The sequence below is a fragment of the Euprymna scolopes genome, chromosome 22 (genome assembly GCF_053919585.1).
Source record: "Euprymna scolopes isolate OS-2025 chromosome 22, ASM5391958v1, whole genome shotgun sequence".
Lineage (NCBI taxonomy): Eukaryota > Metazoa > Mollusca > Cephalopoda > Sepiida > Sepiolidae > Euprymna > Euprymna scolopes.
The window spans coordinates 82714390-82724389 of record NC_136503.1 but is presented as its reverse complement, the minus strand read 5'-3'; the positions used below and the strand labels follow the sequence as shown (position 1 = coordinate 82724389).

Sequence of the window (10000 nt, the reverse complement as noted above, 5' to 3'; positions counted from 1 at the left end):
GAAAACATCCAATGTTTACTGATGTTTTGAAAGTCGATGCAGAACAAGGGAGAATCATTTGCTGAGGTTTTAAGGAAACGTGAGTCGATAATTTAAGGCCGTGAATTATCCACAGGGCTAAAAAAAAAATCGTAATGAAAACTTCCTCATTCAATTACATTTGATTAAAAGTTATTAGTCATCATCACCTATAATATAAATCTCACCTGTCTGTTTAAATGTATGTATGTATGTATGTATGTATGCCTAAAAATTTCGACAGAGGCGACGAATTTTCACGAGATTGATATCGTTTTGAAGCTCAACTCTTCGAACAACAAATATAAAAAACATTGGCTAAAAACATTAATTCCTTCACCCTCAACTGGGCACTTTTCTACAAGGAGGGGTCGCTTTTTTCGCCGATATTTTCGAAAGTCATCCCCTCTTTTCGATTGACTAACCTTATTTAAACCTTCGCCATTTCCAGTTCGGCGATGGACACAACGGCAAAGATGTTACGTCTTTTTTTTTTTTTTTTTCCATGTTTTTTTCCTATTTCACGGTATGGGTTCGTGCCTATCCGCCTGCTACCACTTTTTTTTTTTTTTTGCTCAACACACCTCTAAATACCAAGGCAACGCCAAGCACCCAGGCTAGTGTCATATAAATCCAAAGATTCTATTGCTTGCATTGGTTTTCCTGATATTTTTCTAGTCAAAATTCTTTCTAAAAAGATATCGGAGATTATAGGATGGAACATGTAGAGGTTGCCAACATCATAAGTGAAAGTGATTTTTTTGTGGAACGAAATAGATTCGAACTTGGAACGACACAGGTCGTCAATCTGTGTCATTAACCACTACATCTTCATCACGTCTCAAAATTAATAAGAGTTAATGTTCATTTGTTTACATTACGGAAAGTTCATTGAAAAATATTAGAAGTTTATAAACTTGTTTTCAGTGAGCAGACGACAATGTGGAAGAATTAATGCATTGTGTGTATGTGTGTGCTTTAATGTCAGAGTGCATATGCTTATGACTGTGTGTATACGTGAGTTGAGAAATGGCTACCCCCTAGCCTGGCAGAGGGGGGAAGGAAGCTGAGGCAAAGTACATCATGGCTGACGGAACAAAAGCATGTTATCACCACGCATTTATTAAAGGGCTTCATTTGAAATTCTGTGCAGATTTGACAGAAAGATTCCCGAGTTTGACAATATGCACCTGAAAAAGGTCGAAGGTACCATCAACCGAAACATTGCAAGAATAACATCCAAGATGAGAACAATAGTCCAAATGATACAAATTATCAATCCTCATCTCAAAAATTCAGAAACATAAGTTAAATTTTCTTTTTCTGCATAAGTGATAAAATTTTCAAACAAATAACAATTACAAACTAAAAATGACTTGATTACATCCCGGGCAACGCTGTTGTGGGACAATTATTACTTTTGTAAATAGACCAATCTGAATGCTTAATCTGTTCTTTTTTAAAATAAAGTAGTTTTTGTATTTCTTTTACATTAAAATGTTAAAAACTACTTGTCTACTTCTACTGATTACATGATATTATTACGTTTCTTATCATCTTGTCTTTTGTGGCCATGACAGCAGAAAATACTATTTAGATGTTTCAGTCCTTTGTACGCCCCAAACTTCAAAATAATTTGTGCAATCTAATATAAAGCAAAACAAGAAGCTAACACCCATAAGTATTATGTAAATAAAGAAATCAAAAATTAAAAAAACAAACCTGTTTTTAATGTAAATCGCTCCAGACAAGGCATAAAGGCACTTTATGTAAGGAACTGAATAGTAACTAGAAGAGTGCCGAGAGAATTGGGGCCTTGTGGAGACTTTTTGCCACCCAAACCCCAAGGGATACCAATGATCAATGCCAACAAGAAATCAATGGTAAACGGCTATTGAGATACTAGAAATCTGGGGAGAGTTGATGTCACTCAGACTCCAGGGAACACCACAAGATATTATCAGTGAGCGATTGCTGGTAATAGCCTGTGTGATAACTCCAGTGAATGAATGATAATAATAAATAATATTTTATTATAATAATAATAATAATAATAATAAATAATATTTTATTATAATAATAATAATAATAATAAATAATATTTGAATGTGGAGACTAACACACATGAACCACAAGTGCACGCCAGACAAATTGCTCCAGAGACAAAACATGAAATGCTACATGGAACCAAGAACATTGAAGCTGCATACCTAAAAGTTCTCTATGGCCCCATTACCACATCGCCCCCCCCCCCAATAAAAGTGAGACCGAATAGCCAAGTAGAGTTAAGGAGGAAGGAAACACCGAGGAGTGAGCACTGAATAGACCTCTGCTGTATAAGTGCGAAGAGAAGTGGGACCTTGGGGAGGCTTATTGCCACTCAAATTCCAATGAAGACCAATGGCCGCTGCCCACAAGAAATCAATGGCAAGCGGCTGTTGCGATAATGCAAATTTATTTGCAAATGTTATCGAAAGACGTGGAGAGTACTGAAAATCTGGGGAGACTTATTGTCACTCAGCTTCCAGGGAACACCACAGGCTGTTTTCAATGAGTTCTTTGATGATCTGTGTAAAAGCTCCTTGTGAGCCAATAATAATAATAATAACTAGCGGGACCTGTGGAAATTCCACAGTGGACTCTTTCATATGTAATATATTGATGTTGGCATTTTTGTGGATGTTCAGCATAAATGGAGATACCCTGATATTATTGTAGTTCTTTTGTTAAAACTGCAAAAGTATATATCTAAGCTAGCAGGGACGCCCGGCATAGCCTGGTCATAAAATATGCTTAAATATGATATTTTAATTTATGCAGATTTCATATATATTACTATAAGAGTCAATTTTCGATCCATTCATATATATTATAAACTTGTGATTTCAAAAATAAAAAATATATCCATATGACTTGGGTGCATCAGCTTGAATCGAAACTGAAACCAAAACTTATGAAGAAAAAAAGAATGTATGTATATATAACTTGAGTTCCTTCAGCTATAATCGAAACCAAAACTTATGAAGAATTCTTGGTAAAAATATTTATTACAAGAAATGGAAAGACATAACAATTAGACGACAGACACTCGAAAGAAAAAAAAATATGTAACACACAAAACACACACGCTATCGTATTATTATATATAGATTAAATATTTCATGTACCAAAACTAGTTTTTCATGAAACTATTTTAGTTAAAACAATGTTGTAATAAGAATAATTTATTTAGAAAAAGGAACTGTCATTTAATATCTATCTATCTATCTATCTAGGTATTTAATTATTTAATTATTATAGTAAAAAAATAATTATATATATATATATATATATATATATATATATATATATATATATATATATATATATATATATATATATATATACAGTGATGATCATATTTATTGGCACGGTAAAATAAAAGTTAAATTTTGCCTAATAAATTCTAAAAAAGGGATTAAATTAAAGAAAATAACAAAGTATATTATGTATTTTTAACTGGCCTTTCCGATGCAGCAATCGGATTTTAGAAAAAATAAATAACAAAGGAACAACAAACATAATTGCAAAAAACCCTTGTTCAAAATTATTGGCACGATTTATTTAATAATCAATTGTATAGCCTTTGGCCTTGATTACCTTCCTCAGTCGCTTTTCATAGTTTACAACCAAGTTGTTGCACTGTTCAGTAGTAATTTTAGCCCACTCTTCCTGACAATAATCCTCCAATTGAATAAGATTCTTAGGCTTCCTTTGCATTACCCTCAATTTTAATGTTCTCCATAAATTTTCAATTGGATTAAGGTCTGGGCTTTGTGATGGCCACTCCAAAACATTAATATGATTGTCCTCAAGCCATTTCTTAGTCAGTTTAGCCGAATGCTTTGGGTCATTATCTTGCATGAACCACCAACGACGACCAAGTGAGAGCTCTTTAGCAGAGTCTTTCAGGTTTTCATCCAATATTTTAACATAATCTTCCTTTTTTATGCTACCTGTGACCTTAACAAGTCGCCCTGGTCCAGAGGCAGCAAAGGATCCCCAAAACATCAAACTGCCTCCACCGTGCTTCACTGTGGGTATGGTGTTCTTAGGCAGGAAAGCTTCGCCAGATTTTCTGTAAATATAAGACACTTTATTATGGCCAAATAACTCTATTTTCGTTTCGTCAGTCCATAGAACACGTTTCCAGAATGCAACATCTTTATCAATATGACGTTTTGCAAAGGCTAGCCTTGCTTTCAGGTGCATAGGCTTCAATAAGGGAGTCTTTCTCGGACGACATGCTTTTAAACCAGCTCTCTTCAAAACTCTACCAACTGTATGTCGAGATACATTCACTCCAGAGGTGCTCTGTTCATCAACAATCTCCCCAACAGAGATCCTTGGGTTTTGTTTTACTTGTCGAACAATTTTCCGTTCATCTCTTGGGGAAAGAATCCTTTTTCTCCCTCTACCCTCTAAACTCATAACGTGGCCTTGCGATTTGAACTTGTTTATTATGGCTCTAACAGTGGATTTGGGAAGGTTTAGCTTCTTTGAAATCTTATCATAGCCCTCCCCATTGGTATGGAATGCTACAACAAGCTTCCTGACGTCTTCGCTGTGTTCCTTAGTTTTAACCATGGCGATTGAAAATTATAATTTAGTCACTTATAATAGTTTAAATAAATCGCTATCTAAAAATTATCTGAAAAAAATTATTCACTGAATTAGCGTTAAACAAGCATAATATGGCTATAAAAAAGTTCAGAAAGCACGTAAACCGGAAATTGATTGATATTATACTGATACTAAAAGAAAAACAAAGCCGTGCCAATAATTTTGAACAAGGGTTTTTTGCAATTATGTTTGTTGTTCCTTTGTTATTTATTTTTTCTAAAATCCGATTGCTGCATCGGAAAGGCCAGTTAAAAATACATAATATACTTTGTTATTTTCTTTAATTTAATCCCTTTTTTAGAATTTATTAGACAAAATTTAACTTTTATTTTACCGTGCCAATAAATATGATCATCACTGTATATAAATGTATTAGATTTAATGTTTTTATAAAAATATTTTATGTACAAAACCAGTTTCGTTTCACTGATAACATGTCACTTTTTTGCTTAGCAACGTCAAGGCTTTTCATGAAGTTCGAGGTTTCATAACAGATAGGCATCTGGGCTTTTGTTTACATGAAAATGTTGTAATAGTAGCAATAATATTTTAATTAACGAAAACATTAGCGTCTCTCTCTCTCTCTCTCTCTCTCTCTCTCTCTCAAACAATAAAAAATGAAAAGAAAAAATATTTCGGACAAAAATTGAGCAGTTATTTTTTATTTTCACTGTTTATTTTTTTTATAAAGAGTGAAAAAAAACAAATAACTTTTCAATTTTTGTCCGAAATATTTTAAATTACAAAACTTATAGCATCCGCGGGCCGAGAGATTTGTGTTATCGTTTTTTGCTACGAAATAACTTAAAATCAATTATTTCTTTACAACTTTTACATTTACCAGAAAGATAAAACCGTAAATTTTATACAATTAAAAACAAATATAGTGGTGAGAACACACTAATCAAATGCCACCTGGAGCGTTCATAAATTTGTATTCCGAAATTAATGTCTATTCCAGAATTAAATTTCAACCAATGAAATTTGTCAGAAAGCGTGACACACAAAAGAACACACACGCTATTGTATTAATATATAGATAATAATAATAATAATAATAATAATAATAATAATAATACATCAAGATCAAAAACTAACCAATGATGAGTGTTATATAGATAGATTCTGACCAAGAAAATAGCAATTCTTTCCCCTTTGTCAGAAACATCGCTCATCGAATGTGAGAACTAAAGGACAAAATAAGCGAAAAACTAACAGTTTATTAAAATACTGAGATTCCAAGTGTGTAGTGTTATTGGAGTATTAAAAAGCTGGTCCAACTGAAAATGTAGCCAACAACAATCAGGGAAGAACTTGGTGATGCTACCAGATCAGGCTGTCTGAAGATACTGGATTCCTAGCATAAAATTCACCAAACATTGATGTTATTGTTTTTTTATTTTCCCTTAGCAAAACTCAATCGTATTCTGCAAAGTAAAAAACAAAAACAGCAATTCCCACTACAAAACAACCAAACCAATTCCATGAATAAATGTTTGAAAATATAAAGAACTTAAAGCATAAAACATTTTCCAAAATTACTGTATTCGGCATTAAATAACCCAAAAAGGATTGATATGCCATAAAACAAGACAATCAAGCCTCAAGTGGTTCGTTTGCAACAGTATAATTACAATTTGTGAATCATCTTGTATAACCTTACTGTGGGCTCCCACGGATTGGGATGTCGTGTAGATCAGGGAAGAAGCTGGGTCGACCCAACAAGGGCAAAAATAACCTAAAAGATTGGCACCTTTTTGAAAATAAGGCAATAATCTTAACTTGCAGGACCCGTGGAAATTCTGCAGAATGAGAAATATACTGAATCAACAAATATGTTTTAATAAAACTGATATTTTTCTGAATATTGCAAAAATTAGTTTTTTGGATAGAACAACTAATAACAACGCAGCAAATATGAGTTTTTTAACATTTCTATGAAATAGTGTCCATTATGTTTTAAATATAGGACGACCCAAATGAGATAAATTCATATGTACTAATAGATATAAAAAGTAATATTATGCTACATAGTTTAATACAAATAATAAAATGACATTGTAAGAGATAATCTTTAATTTACTCCTTCAGTCCAGCACCTCTTGGCAGACAATGTTATTTTTTGCTCTGTTTCCTTTGAATGTCCCTTTTTTTATGTAACGTTTCAGTGACTTCTTTCTTTTATGAAGAACTGCTGCATGTTATAATTACTACAAGTTCCTTTCTCCCATCATTACAACATTGATCAGATATTATTATAATGATATTCAAAAACGAGGCTATCTGAAAGGGAGGTCGCTCTCATATTCTTGCTCATAGTTGCCAGACTGGCCTTTTTAAAGCCAAATTTTGGGAGGGTTTGGGCCTTTTTTTGAAGGAGTTTGTCCTTCAAAAAATGTATTTAGCCTTTTCCAAAGTGTAAGTATGGACTAATTAAGGAATAAACAAGTAGAATTTTATATAGTATGTTGGAAACAAAACAGAATTCCTTTGGTTTGAATATCGCCATTTTGATTAGATATTGGAAATTAATCCATTAATCTTGTCATAGCAGATTTAAGTTAAAGCAATAAGAATTCTTATGAAGTAATATATAAAGAAAACTTTATGAAGATGAGATGAATGAGTAAGGATGGCAACATCAGCAGATAAGAAAAAGCAGATTTTCTGTGATGACAACATAAAATGATTAAGTGCTCAGCACATCGTATGGAAATAAGCTGATTTTGTGAAATATTTGTTGCGCTGTCAGCTTAGAATTTCCTTCATTTATCCTTAAGACTGTTTATCTAGTTTAATTACGTAGAACGAATATAGATGTGTGTGCGTGTGTGTGTGTGTATTTTTATGGGGATACATGTGTATTTATGGGGATATATGTGTGTATATGTATATATGGAGATATATTTGTATATATGTATTTATATGTGCGTGTGTGTATGGTAAAATAGTCCCAAAAATAGAGTGTCTTCTTAACCCTGAAAGGGCCCCTGGGGCACACCCAAGAGTTATCGCGAAGTATAAACAAACAAAGTTATATAGAAATCAGTTAGTTACAACTTTTCAGAAAGTTTTATAAAAATCCAAGGCATCAACTTTTTTAATATGCACACAAGTGTCAATTTTAGCCATTTTAACCTGAAAGGCACCTCTAGAAGGGCAACTGGAGTTCTCCCAGAAAATCCGTTCTGTTACTTTTTTACACATATCATGTTTAATGTTTGTGCAAAATTTCCAAAAATTCCAAGGCGTAGTTATTGAGAAAAGTGTGAACAGACGAACGGACGAACGAACGAGGGTGAATTTACAGATTTACTCTCCTTTTGTCGGAGAACCAACAAGTGAAAATGTATTATTTGGATTATTTGAACTATTTAAGTGTTATTTTCACAACGTTTTCGTTGATGTGACGCTGCACTTTTTCTGATGTATCTTATTGAGCTTGGGAGCTTTCTGCTGACCTCCAGAATCTGCATGGAATTTTAAACAGAACCCTTTATTTAATCCACGGGGGTAGCATGCTCTTGTTTCTTCAGCCATGATTGGGTAGAAGTCTTAATTATTTGCAATTGTATCTTGAATGTTGCCTGTACTAAAGATTGAACCATTAACCCCCAGAAGAGTGTAACTTACAACTGAATTTACCAAGTGCTTTATCCACTACAATGTATTTCATTTTCTGCTTATAATTCTCCGATCAATCAGAGTACATTTTCTGTTTTCTTCCTTTTTTTTTTTTTTTTCAGATAAAAGAACTCAGTTTAAAGTAATTGTCTGTCTGCTTTTTCTTTAATTTTGTTTTAAATGCGAAATTGATTTGTTTGTTTTATTTGAATTATTCAGACTACTGTTTATATCTTGAGTGTTATTTTCACAACGTTTTGGTTGATGCAACTTCTGATCCTCTTTGGGTGTATCCTGTTAAACTCAGGAATCTTTCTGTCAAACTCGGGAATCTGCATGGAATTTTGAGCAGAAACTCCTTATTTAATTCACGGGAATAGCATGCTCTCAGTTTGTCAACCATGACTGGGTCCAATTCAAATTTAACATTCGAAATCCTCTGCAGGTTCCCAGGTTGGACAGAAAGATTACCGAGTTTGACAAGATACACCTGGAGAGGGTCGGAGGTTACATCGATCCAAACGTTGTAAAAATAACACCCAAGATGGAAACAGTAGTTGGAAGAATCCAAATAATAAAATAATCCTCATCCCAAAAATTCCGAAATGTTCATTCGTTAGTTTGAAATAACATTTTCATTGAAAAATTGGAAATTAACTGGGAAGCAAATGGAATAATACGTTTCTTTTCTCTCCTGTTAATATATCCGGTTGTCTGAACATATTGGCTTTCTCACCTAAAAAACAGTAAACATTGATTTTATTGTTTTCCCGTTCCCTTTGCAAAACTCAAATCATGTTCGGGCAAAGTCAAAAACAAAAACAACAATTTTCCTCTACAAAACAACCAAACCAAACACCATGAATAAATATTTAAAGATATAAAGAACGTGAAGCATAAAATTTTTTTTTTAAATTACTGAATTCGGCATTAAATAATAATAAAAAAAAGAGTTGATATGCCCCCAAAAAGAAAACACAAAAAACACGTGACTCATAAGAATGCAAGAAGTTGGACTCAGATTTTTTAATTGCCAAGGAATCACCATTTTTATTTTTTTATTTCTTTTTGTTTTACTCTTTTTCATCTTAAACAAGATATATTGCCACCTGGAATGGGCTACTATTTCGGATCATGTCTTACAGAGAACTGTGCAAAATTGAGCAGCAATATGTCTGTTCACATTACATTTAAACTTTTGCAGATTGGTACAGTCAGGGAATAAGGAAATAGGGATGGAATTCCAAAGTCTAACAGTAGAAGGGAAGAAATTATTAGAGTAGAAGGCTTTCTGGCATCTATAGACCTCAACAGTGAAGGGGTGTGATTTTGCTGCTTGTCGGGTTGGTAGGGTATGTACATTGAGGGACACGAGTGCTATTGCATCAGAGCACATTTCACTAAAGTACTTATAAAACAAGCACATAGCAGTGATGGAACAAAGGTTGGAGCTTGACTTCCAGTGTGGAGCCTATTAGATTTGAGACTCGTTTTGACTCTGTCTAAGAATGAGAGATTAGCAGTAGATGCACCAGCCCAGATGTGATAACAATGCTCCATGCCTAGGAGAATTGTGGCTTTCTCAAGATATAGGATACTCTTTGGTATAAGTAATTTTCTAGCATGGTAGAGAGAGCCTATCTCTTTGGCAGCAGCCTTGGCAATGTCCTAAATGTATTTGTTCCAATTCATCTTG

The 10000-nt window shown here is 33.5% G+C and overlaps 1 protein-coding gene across 3 annotated transcripts in view; it reads left to right on the top strand.

The window, feature by feature from the left end:
- Nucleotides 1-10000, top strand: part of LOC145243512 (disheveled-associated activator of morphogenesis 1-like) — a 415531-nt gene that overhangs the window by 233805 nt on the left and 171726 nt on the right. The gene's annotated exons all lie outside the window — the stretch shown is intronic.